This window comes from Notamacropus eugenii, chromosome 6 (assembly GCF_028372415.1).
Source record: "Notamacropus eugenii isolate mMacEug1 chromosome 6, mMacEug1.pri_v2, whole genome shotgun sequence".
Taxonomy (NCBI): Eukaryota; Metazoa; Chordata; class Mammalia; order Diprotodontia; family Macropodidae; genus Notamacropus; species Notamacropus eugenii.
This window is the reverse complement of record NC_092877.1, coordinates 220,661,465-220,674,307: the sequence shown is the minus strand read 5'-3', so window position 1 is coordinate 220,674,307 and position 12,843 is coordinate 220,661,465. Positions and strand designations below refer to the sequence as shown.

At 35.5% G+C, this 12,843-nt stretch overlaps 1 pseudogene; it reads right to left on the bottom strand.

Annotated features, from left to right (window-relative positions):
* Positions 1-353: 353 nt before the first annotated feature.
* LOC140511240 (ribosome biogenesis protein NOP53 pseudogene) lies at positions 354-1,678 on the bottom strand (annotated as a pseudogene).
* Between the last annotated feature and the right edge of the window lie 11,165 nt (positions 1,679-12,843).

Here is a 12,843-nt window from a genome sequence, read left to right as displayed (position 1 = left end):
ATGAATGTTTAAAACTGTTTTTATATGCAACTGGGAAATAAGATATACAGGCAATGGGATATAGAAATCTATCTTGCCCTCTAAGAAAACAGAGGAGCTGGGGATAAGAGAAGGGAGGGATGTGATAGAAGGGAGGGCAGATTGGGGGAAGAGGCAATTGGAATATATGCTGACTTGAGGTGGGCAGAGGGAAGAGATGGGGAGAAAATTTGGAACCCAAAATCTTGTGGAAATGAATGTTGAAAACTAAAAATAAATAGATAAATTAGAATTTTTTTTTTAAGAGGACTGGTCAAAGAGCTTTTAATGGAGTCTCAGGGACCAGGCAGAGCAGGAATCCAGAAGAGCTGCTGTTATAATTGGAATTCCTGGAAGGACTGCTTCTGCAAAAGCTTGACCTTGTACTTCCATTTAAAGTTGGCTCTTTGTCTAGGCTCAGTCAGGCTTCTTTGGTGGAAGCACTTAAATGGGTCCTGAAGTATGCTCCCCTCAGGCTTTAGCTTCCTCAAGGAATCTGCCAGCTCACTGCTGAGTTGCACATCAATGTCCAGAGACTTATATTTAACCCGCCCCAGCCGTTGGGGTTTCTCATCCTCTGCCAGGTGCTTTGGTCTCCATCTCTCTCTCCATTGGGCTGGCTCCGCCAGCCACTGGGCCACCTGCAGCCTGATGCCTCAGAGCTGGAACACCTCCTGGTGCCTCTTCCTCGCCCCCCACTCTGCAGCCTGCAGCACTCAGCTTCCAGGCCTCCTTCTCCCGTCTCCTCTGCTGCTCTGTCTTCTTCTCAGGGCCTAGGGGTTGGTGCACCTGGGAATCCACATCCCCCTCTCCTTTTGGCTCTGCAGGAGTCTCCCCATCTGACTCCTCCAGGAAACCCCTCACACAGCTCCTTGAATGCCCACTCCTTGGTGGGGCCCTCATTCACAGTGGGGAAGGCCAGCTGATGGCTGAGTTTCTCTTCTACTTTCTGCCTCTTCAGTTCCACTTCATGGGCTTCCAGGAGCAAGGCCTGGTAGGCCTGGAATGAAGGACTGTAAGAGCCTCCAGAAGAGATCCTTCCACCACTGGGGCCAGAGAGGGCTTGGTCTGTAGGCCCTGAGGTTGCTTCACTACCTTCTTCATCTGTTCCAAGAAGGTGTCCTGTCCAAACAAGGGGAGGTCCAGAGGATTGTCCTCAGCCCAGAGGTTATAGAAAGGTCGGGTCAGTTGTTTCCTCTGGGTCAGAGGGCTTGATCTTTGACTCTGGGGGCTGAAGCAGCCAGGCCTGGGCCTTTAGCACAGTTGGGGCAGCTTTCCCTGCTGGGCCAAGTGCTGCAACAAGCGCTGCTTTCATTTCAGATTCTTCCTGCTGGGGATCTGGTGAGCAAGGATGTTCTTTGGGGAAGGTAATTTGGAATGTGATTTCAAAAGGTCCTTATTTATCTTCAAGTCCTTCTCCTTGTGCCCCTGTCCACAAAGAAGAGGTTTGCATTCAGAATCTCTGAGATCAGGCTCCCAGTCAAGAGCTCCTGCTGCCACATGTCCTCCAGAAACATGTCCACCCCCTGTCCAAGCCCCGCTTCTTGTTCCGTGGTCCGCGTCACCGCTGCCTTATGACTCTGGGGTCCACCAGAGTGGACCAGAATCCCAGGAACCCTGAGGTGCCTGTAACATGCTTACCGGCACACCCACCCACCATCTTGCAGAAGGAAAAGGCTACAATTTTTTTTTTAAGTATTTTATGAAATACTTGGACAGATTTTAGTATGTTACATAGTTAGGAGATGGAGAATCCTTCCTCTCCAATGAATGTTCTTCACATGAGAATTTTGTCTAATATTTGTTCCCTTAATTAGTACCATTAAAATGGAATGTTCTTTCAATTATTACCTTAAAATAAAATTTTCTATTTCATGCAAACTATAGTGAAATTCAAATAAGAAAAAAAAAAACCAAAACGTTAACTTTCATGGGGCCTGGTTGTGATAGCTGTGGCCTAGCACTTCTTCCTGGCGGACAGGAATGCTTGGGGACTGAGTATTCAGAATTTCCTGCTCAAATAGGAAGACAGACAAAAAATGGAGCATGCTATTATGTCTTAAATAAGGAGATACTTTTGATCCATTTTTGTCATCAATACTTTTGCTGTTGTTTAGACACTTCAAAAATATAGAAATTAGCATAACTTTCCACTACACAAAATTGTGTGTGTTTGTGTGTTTGTGTGTGTGAGTATGTATGAGGGGAAATAATTGGCACTAAACTCTATATATCTGTTTTTATTTTCATGCCAAAAGGGTATAGAGATACTCTCTGCTTTGATAAATATTTCAAAAGTAAATGGCATCCAGTAAGATTTCACATCTGAAAAAGATTGCTTGGAAGTCTTGGGGAAGTTCAACCTGTGAAAGGAAAAGCAAATATAACAGTGTTCAGATTTTTGAATGGTTGGAGAAGATTTACATTTAGAATGAGAGAGCTGAACTGAAAGCATCAGGTACAAACTATAATTTTTTTTCTAAGGAAAAAATTAATGTCATGCAAAAATCCCAATAATAAATGCTATACATAGGAGGTATTGATTTCCTAAGAAATCAGTGGGCACATATTCAATTAAGGGCCTTAAGCAAAGGGTAGACAGTAATTTCTTTGTCATATTGTCTAAGAGATTCATCTTCAAGTTTGATTTGGAACGGATGGCCTCCAAAGTCACTTCCAACTCAGATTTTGTTTGAGATATACTATCCTGTGCAATAGTCAGGTAAATTTTTAAATGTATTTTGTTGCATATATCCCAACTGCTTGAAAATATACACATGCATGTATGCATCTATATACACATATACATACACACATATGTGCATATATACATACACACACACATATATATATTTTAATGCAAAATTCTATCCTTCTCTCCTACTCAACCATTCCTTGAGAAGACAAAAAAGTAATATAGATTATACATTTGAGGGCAGTTAGGTGGCACAGTGGATAGTTCTCAGGTCTCAAATCAGGAATATCTGAGTTCAAATCCATCCTGGGGGAGTTACTTGCTCTGTTACCTTGGACAAGTCAATCAACTCTGTTTCCCTTAGTTTTGATCTCTCTAAAATGAGCTGGAAAAGAAAATGACAGACTTTCCAGTATCTTTATTAAGAAAACCAAAAAAAAGGGGGGGAGGGCAAGGGGGAGGATCATGAAGAGTTGAACATGGCTGGAAAACAATTACACAACAAGAAATGTTAAGTCATGTGAAACATATTTCCAATAATATGGTCCAATAAACCATGGCCTAAAAGAAAACACATATACAAACACACATATACACAACTAAGAAAAATAAAAAGCATGAGGTGCTTTTTTATCATGGGTGCTTAGGAGTTTTCTTGGATGATTGCTTTGGTAAGAGTAGCTTAGTCTTTCCCAGTTGATCATCCTTACAATATTGCCATTACTACATACAATGTTGTCCTGGTTGTGCTCACTTCACTTGGCATGAGTTTATATAAATCTCCCCAAGTGTTTCTGAAACCATCGTGCTCATCATTTCTTATAGCAAAATAGTATTCCATCGCAATCATATATCAAAACTTGTTCAGCTCTTCACCAATTGCTGGGCATCCCTTCAATTTTCACATCTTTGCTAACAGAAAAAAAGAGTGACTATAAACTTTTTTTGTACAAATATGTATTCTTCCTTTTTGTTTGATCCTTTTTGTGATACAAATGTAGAAGTGTTCTCTAGAATGTTTGCATCAGTTTGTAACCTCACCAATAGTTTGTTAGTGTATCTATTTTTTCACATACCCTCCAGCATTTACCATTTCTTATTTATTTTTTGATCTTAACCAATCTGATAGATGTCAGGTGATATGTCAGAACTGTTTTAATTTGCATTTCTTTAGTCAATAGTTATTTCAAACATTTTTATGTGACTATTGATAGTTTTGATTTATACTTCTGAAAATGGCCTGCTTATATCCTTTGACATTTACTAATTGGAGAGAAGTTTATGTTTTATAAATTTTTGTAAACATAATTTTATACATTTTGTAGAAATCCTCTAAACATTTGAGAAATTATGCCTTTATTAGAGAACCTTGCTATAATAACCCCACTCCTATTTCCTTTTCTCCTTTTAATTTTGACTCTACTTATTTTGCTTTTTGCCAAACATTTTTAATTTCAGATATCAAAATTATTTAATTTAACTTTTCCATCTTTTATTTGTTAATAAATTCCTCCCTTATCCATAGATCAACAAGCACATTTTAGAATGCTCCTCTACTTATTATTTCATCATTTGTCTAAATAATTTATCAATTTTGATCACATCTTGCTTTATATTATGAGATATTTTTCCATATATAGTTTCTGGTAACCTGCTTTCCAGTGTTCACAACTATATTTTCTCAAATGGTGAGTTTTTGCCCCACAAACTTGGATCTTTGGGGCTTATCAAACACTAGATTACAATAGTAATTAGCTACTAAATGTATTGTCTACACAACCTATTCCATTTATCCACCACTGTATGTCTTATTGTTTTCATAACTATTCTCATAGTTACTGTTTTGTAGTGTAGTTTGAAATCTGGTACCACTAGATTGTTTTGCTTCACATGTTTTTCATTGATTCCCTTGATTTCCTTGACCTTTTCTCTTCAAAATTAGTTTTACTATTTTTTCTGGTTCTATAAAAGAATTCTTTGGTAGTTAGATTGGAATGGCATGAAATATGTACATTAATTTCGGTAGAATTGCTATTTTTTTTTTATATTCACTTGGTCTTCACATGAACAGTGAATATTTGTCCAGTTGTTTGGAAGTGTCTTCATTTATGTGAAAAGTGTTGTGTAGTAATTTTCATAGTCATTGGGTTTGTCTTGGTAAAAAAGAATCCCAAGTATTTTATATCACCTAAAAATATTTTGTTGGGAATTTTTCTATCTCTTCCAATTGGATTTTTTAGTAGTATGTAGAATGGCTTATGGTTTATGTGAGTTTATTTTATATTTTTCAACTGTACTGTAGTTGTCAATTATTTCAAAACATTTTTATTGATTGTTTAGGGTTTTCTAAATATACTTTACAATCATCTCCAAAAAAGTGATAATTTTGTTTTCTCATTGCCTATTTTTTTCTTTATTTCTTCTCTTATTGCTGTAGCTAGCATTTCTAACACTAAGCTTAATACTAATTGTGTGAATGGACATCCTTGTTTCTTAATCTCATCAAGAAGATTTCAATTTTATTCTCATTTCATAAATTATTTAATATTGGCTATAAATAGATACTAGTTATCATCTAAAGATGAGTTCCATTGATTCATATGATTTCAAGTTTGTTTTTCTTTTTTTATATGAATGGATATTTTGTTTTTTCAAAACCTTTTTCTGGATCTATTGATATAAGCATGTGATTTTTCTTGCTTTTGTTATTGATATGGTCAAGCAGACTTGCAGTATTCCTACTATTGAACAAATTCTCCATTCCTGGTATAAGTCCCGCTTCATCATACAGTATGATTATAGTAGTATATTGTTGTAGTCATCTTGTTCATATTTTATTTAAAATTGTTGCATTGATTTTCAATACAGACATTATTTTATAATTTTATTTCTCTATATTTCTGTTCCCTGACTTGGATATAAAAAAACACATGTGTCATTAAAGAAACTAGGGAAGACTCTTTTTTATCTATTCTCCCAAAGAGTTTATACAGTATTGGTACTAATTGTTCCTTAAATATTTGATAGAATTCACTTACAAATCTCTCTGATCCTTGGGATATTTTTTCTTAGGGAGAGCGTTAATGATTATTCAATTTCTCTTTGTAAAGTAGAGTTATTTGAGCATTCTATTGTTTGTCTGGAAAATTTATGTTTTGTATAAATTCATCCATTTTACTTAGATTGCCAGTTTTGCTGACCTAATTGGATGAAATAAATAGTATTGATTGCTTTATTTTCATCTTCAATGATGGTACATTTACCCTTTTAATTTTTGATGGATGTAATTTGGTTTTCTTCATTTTAAAATCAAATTACTTGATAATATTTTGCTATTTCATTATTTATTAATAAAATAAACTGCTAGATTTATTTCAGTTTTTTAAATTGAATATTAATAATCTGTCCTTTTATTTTCAGAATTTCCATTTTTATGTTTAACTGGAGACTTTTGTTATTTTTTTCTAGATTCTTTGTTCAGTTGCTTGCCCATTTTATTGATCTACTTTCTTTTATTGATATATACATTTAGGGACATAAAATTTCACCAAAGTGTGGCTTTGGTTAAATGCTAAAAGTTTTTAGTATGTTTTATCATTGTTATCATTATATTTAATGAAGTGATTGGCTATTTCTCTGTTTTGTTATTTGATCAAGTCATTCTTTAGGATTAGATTTCACAGTTTCAAATTAATTTTACTATATATTCTTTGTCCCTTTATTGAATGTACTTTTATGGAATTGTGGTTTTAAAGGGGTGCATTTAATATTTTGACTTTTCTGCTTTAGCTTGTTAGATTTTTATGTTCTAATCCATGGTCAATTTTTGTGAATGTGACATATGTCACTAAAAAAAAATGTGTACTCTTTTCTATTTCCATTCACTTTTTTCCCCAGAGTTGAAACCTATCTTATTTTCTTAGATTCTATTCATCTTAACTTCTTTCTTATTTATTTTACAGTTAAGTTTCTCAAGCTCTGAGAGGGAAAAGTTAAGTTCCTCACAAGTATTGTCCTACTGTCTGTTTCCTCCTGTAACTTATTAATGTTTTCTTTACGACTTTGGCCACTATAGTATTTGTTTCATGTATATTTAGTATCAATAATACTTCCGTATCTATTGTACCATTTAAAAGATGCAGATTTTCTGCTTATCTCTTTTAATTGGACATCGTTTTGCTTTCATTTAATCTGTCATCATGAATGCTACTTTTGCCTTTTTGCCCTAGTCAGAAGCATAATACACTCTTTCCCCCTTATTTCAAAGCTGTCTATCTCTCTTTTTCAAATGAGTTTCTTGGAAAGAAGACATTGTTAGGTTATGGTTTCTAATCCATTCTGCTATCTGTTTCCATTTCATGAATTAACTCATTCCATTTATATTCACAGTCATAATTACTACATTTTACTTTCCTTCCATCCCATTTCACCTGTTCATCCCCCTCTCTTTTCATCCTGTCCTCCACTAATGTCTTTTATTTTCAACTGGTGCCTTCTTTTATGTCCTCCATTTCATGATTCTCTCCTCTTTTCTTCCATTTCACTCCTGCAAACATGTTGGGAAAGAAATATTTCTTTTTTATTATTATTATTTTTTTTATTTTTTAATGTTTAACAATCACTGCCATACAATTGTGATTTTATACCCCCCACCTACCCCCCACTCCCCCCCTCCCTCCCCACGACTGCATACAATTCTGTATAGATTCTACATATACTTTCCTATTGAGTATATTTTCAATATAGTCATGCTATGTAGTCAGACTAAGATAAATGAAAGAAATCGTATAACAAATCAGAACATGATACACAAACACATACACATACACAAACATGATCTGCTACAATATGTGAGTGACTTCCATATTTCTCTCTCTGAGTGTGGCAGGCATTTTGCCTTGAGATCCTCCATTGGGATTTTTTTTTTTTTTTTTTGGTAAGAAGTTCTTGTGTTATTACAAAAATCTAAGTCTACCAGAAAAAACTCTCACACACTGTGGTTGTTGCTGTGCATAAAGTTCTCCTGGTTCTGCTCCTTTCATTCAGCATCAGGTCATATAAGTCCTTCCAGGCCTCTCTGAAGTCTTCTTGTTCATCATTTCTTATGGCACAATAGTACTCCATTACATTCATATACCATAATTTATTCAGCCATTCCCCAATTGATGGACATCCCCTTGACTTTCAGTTTTTGGCAACTACATAAAGTGCTGCTATAAATATTTTTGTACATGTGGGACCCTTTCCCATTTTTATGATCTCTTGGGGATATAGTCCTAGTAGCGATATTGCTGGGTCAAAGGGTATGCACATTTTTGTAGCCCTTTGGGCATAGTTCCAAATTGCTCTCCAGAATGGTTGGATGCGCTCGCAGCTCCACCAACAATGAATTAGTGTTCCAACTTTCCCACATCCTCTCCAGCATTTATCATTTTCTTGTTCTGTCATGTTTGCCACTCTTATAGGTGTGATGTGGTACCTCAGAGTTGTTTTGATTTGCATCTCTCTAACCAATAGTGATTTAGAGCATTTTTTCATATGATTATAGATAGCCTTAACCTCTTCCTCTGAAAATTGCCTGTTCATATCCTTTGACCATTTATCAATTGGGGAATGACTTGTATGATTATACATTTGGATCAGTTCTCTATATATTCTAGAAATGAGGCCTTTATCCCCGAGCTTAGCTGTAAAAATTCTTTCCCAATTTACTACATCCCTCCGGATTTTGGTTGCATTGGGTTTGGTTGTGCAAAAACTTCTCAGTTTAATGTAATCAAAGTTATCCATTTTGCATTTCATAATGCATTCTATCTCTTCTTTAGTAAAGAATTCTTCCCTTCTCCATAGATCTGATAAATACACTATTCCTTGTTTCTCCAGTTTATTCATGGTATCAATCTTTATACCTAAATCTTGTACCCATTTGGACTTTATTCTTGTGTACGGTGTCAGGTATGGGTCTATGCCTAATTTCCGCCACACTGTTATCCAGTTTTCCCAGCAATTTTTGTCAAACAATGAGTTCTTATCCCAGAAGCTGGGGTCCTTGGGTTTATCAAACAGAAGGTTGCTATATTCCTTGCCTACTGCATCTTGAGTGCCAAGTCTATTCCACTTGTCTACCTCTCTGTTTCTTAGCCAATACCAAGTGGTTTTGATAATTGCTGCTTTATAGTACAGTTTGAGGTCTGGTAGCGCTAGGCCACCTTCCCAAGCATTTCTTTTCATTAGTCCCTTTGATATTCTGGACCTTTTGTTTTTGCAAATGAATTTTGATATTATTTTGTCCAGCTCTAGAAAGTAATTGTCTGATAGTTTAATTGGTATGGCACTAAATAAGTATATTAATTTGGGTAGAATTGTCATTTTTATTATATTAGCACGGCCTATCCATGAGCAACTAATGTTTTTCCAATTACTTAAATCTGACTTTATTTGTGCAAAAAGTGTCTTGTAATTGTGTTCATATAATCCCTGGGTTTGTTTGGGCAGGTAGACTCCTAAGTATTTTATACTGTCTACCCTAACTTTAAATGGGATTTCTCTTTCTATCTCTTGCTGTTGGACTTTGTTGCTAATATATAGGAATGCAGAAGATTTGTGTGGGTTTATTTTGTATCCTGCAACTTTGCCAAAGTTGTTTATTAATTCTAGTAATTTTTTACTTGAATCTCTGGGATTCTCTAGGTAAATCATCATATCATCTGCAAAGAGTGATAACTTAGTTTCTTCTTTGGCTATTTTAATTCCTTGGATATCTTTATCTTGTCTAATTGCTACAGCTAACATTTCTAGTACCATATTAAATAATAGTGGTGATAATGGACAACCTTGTTTCACCCCTGATCTTATTGGGAATGCATCTAGCTTATCCCCATTGCATATAATGCTTGCTGAATGTTTTAGATACATACTGCTTATTATTTTATGGAAAGTTCCCTTTATTCCTACATTCTCCAATGTTTTTAGTAGGAATGGATGTTGTATTTTGTCAAAAGCTTTTTCAGCATCTATTGAGATAATCATGTGGTTTTTGTTAGCTTTGTTGTTGATGTGATCGATAATGCTAATAGTTTTCCTAATATTGAACCAGCCCTGTAGTCCTGGTATGAATCCTACCTGATCATAATGTGTTAATCTCGTGATAAGATGCTGTATTCGTTTTGCTAGAATCTTATTTAAAATTATCGCATCTATATTCATTAGGGAAATTGGTCTATAATTTTCTTTCTCTGTTTTGTCTCTTCCTGGTTTGGGTATCAAAACCATATTTGTATCATAGAAAGAATTTGGGAGGACTCCTTCTTCTCCAATTTTCAAGAATAGTGTATGTAGTATTGGAATTAACTGTTCTTTAAATGTTTGATAGAATTCACTTGTGAATCCATCTGGCCCTGGCGATTTTTTCCTAGGGAGTTCATTGATGGCTTGTTCAATTTCTTTTTCTGAGATGGGGTTGTTTAAGTATTCAACTTCCTCTTCTGTTAATCTGGGCAATTTGTATTTTTTAAAATATTCATCCATCTCGTTTAGATTATCGAATTTGTGGGCATAAAGTTGGGCAAAGTAGTTTCTAATTATTGTTTTAATTTCCTCCTCATTGGAGGTGAGTTCACCCCTTTCATTTTTAATATTAGTAATTTGGTTTTCTTCTTTCTTTTTTTTAATCAGATTGATGAAAGGTTTATCAATTTTATTAGTTTTTTCATAAAACCAACTATTGGTTTTATTTATTAATTCAATAGTTTTCTTAATTTCAATTTTATTAATCTCTCCTTTGTTTTTCATTATTTCTAATTTGGTATTTACTTGGGGATTTTCAATTTGTTCTTTTTCTAGCTTTTTCAACTGCAAGCCTAAGTCATTGATCTCCTCTTTCTCTATTTTATTTATGTAAGCATTTAGAGATATAATACTTCCCCTAATAACTGCTTTTGCAGTATCCCATAAGTTTTGGTATGTTGTCTCACTATTGTAATTCTCTTGAATGAAATTGTTGATTGTTTCTATGATTTCTTCTTTAACCCAACCCTTCTTTAGAATTAGATTATTTAGTTTCCAATTGATTTTTGGTTTCTCTTTCCATGGCCTTTTATTACATGTAATTTTTAATGCATTATGATCTGAAAAGGATGCATTGATGATCTCTACCTTTCTGCACTGGATTGTGAGATTTTTATGTCCTAGTACATTGTCAATTTTTGTAAATGTTCCATGTACCGCTGAGAAAAAAGTATATTCCTTTCTATTCCCATTTAATTTTCTCCAAAGATCTATCATATCTACCTTATCCAGAGTTTTATTTACCTCCTTAACCTCTTTCTTGTTTATTTTGAGGTTGGATTTATCGAGTTCAGAGAGGGGGAGGTTGAGGTCCCCCACTAGTATAGTTTTGCTATCAATTTCTTCCTTCATCTCCCCCAACCTCTCCTCTAAGAATCTGGATGCTATACCGCTTGGAGCATACATGTTTAGTAATGATATTGCTTCATTGTCTATGGTGCCTTTTAGCAGGATACAGTTTCCATCCTTATCCCTTTTGATTAGATCTATTTCTGCTTTCGCTTTGTCTGAGATTAGGATTGCTACTCCTGCCTTTCTTACATGAGCTGAAGCACAATATATTCTGCTCCTTCCTTTGACCTTTATCCTATGTGTATCCCCCCGTTTCAAATGTGTTTCTTGTAAGCAGCATATTGTTGGATTATGGCTTTTAATCAATTCTGCTATTCGTCTCAGTTTTATGGGAGAGTTCATTCCATTCACATTTACAGTTATGATTACAATCTGTGTATTTCCCTCCAACCTCTTTCCCACCATTTGTGCTTTTAGCTCTCCCGTCTCCCTTCCCCTCCTCAATAGTATTCACTTTTCTCCCCCTCCTCCTGCAGCCTTCCCCTCCTTCTTTTGACCCCCCTCCCTTTTAGTCCCCTTTACTCTTATTGCTTCTTTCCTCCCTTTTAGCCACCCTCCCCTTTCTTCCCCCTTCCCCTCCTACTACCTATAGAGCTAGTTAGGCTTATCTACTTAAGATTATTGTTCCCTCCTTTGAACAAATCAGATGAGAGTACCTCTCAAACAATGCTCATCTCCCTCCCCTCCTTCCCTCTACTATAGTTTTGTACTTCTTCCTGTGATATAATTTGCCATTTTCTGCTTCCCCCTTTCCACACCTCCTATTACATTCCCTTCTCATACTTAAATCATATTTTTGACATGACATCATTTACTTTATGCCCGTTCCCTCTACATATATCCCTTTTATCATAATAGCTGCACAGTTCTCAAGATTAACAGGTATCATCTTCCCTTATAGGGAGGGAAACAGTTTGCCCTAATTGAGTAGCAAGTTTTTGTTTTTGTTTTTTCCCCTCTGTTTACCTTTTAATGATTCTCTGGAGACCTGCATTTGAAGATCTAATTGTCTATTGAGTTCTGGTGTTTTGGTCAGGAAGCTCTGGAAATCCCTTATTTCGTTGAATGACTTTCTCCTTGCCTGAAATGTTATGCTGAACTTTGCTGGGTAGTTGATCCTTGGTTGAAGTCCCAACTCCTTTGCCTTACGGAATATTGGGTTCCAGTTCTTTTGATATTCTAATGTAGAAGCTGCAAGGTCCTGTGTGATCCTGACTGTGTGTCCTTGATATTTGAATTGTTTCTTTCTGGCTGCTTGCAGTATTTTCTCCTTCACTTGATAGCTCTAGAATTTGGCAACTATATTTCTTGGGGTTTTGAGTTTGGGATCCCTTTCAGGAGGGGAACGGTGGATTCTTTCGATGACTATTTTGCCCTCTGAGTCTAGTACTTCTGGACAGTTTTCCTTGATGATTTCCTGGAAGATATTGTCCAGACTCTTTTCTTCATCATGGGTTTCTGGCAGGCCAATAATTCTTAGATTTTCTCTCCTGGATCTATTTTCCAGGTCAGTTGTTTTTCCAATTAAATATTTTACATTTTCTTCTACCTTTTCATTCTTTAGATTTTGTTTGACTGATTCTTGTTGCCTCATTGAGTCATTAGTTTCTACTTGCCCAATTCTAATCTTCATCGTATTGTTTTCTTCAGTTAGCTTTTCCATCTCCTTTTCCATCTGACCAATTTTTCCCTTTAAGGAGCTATTTTCTCCA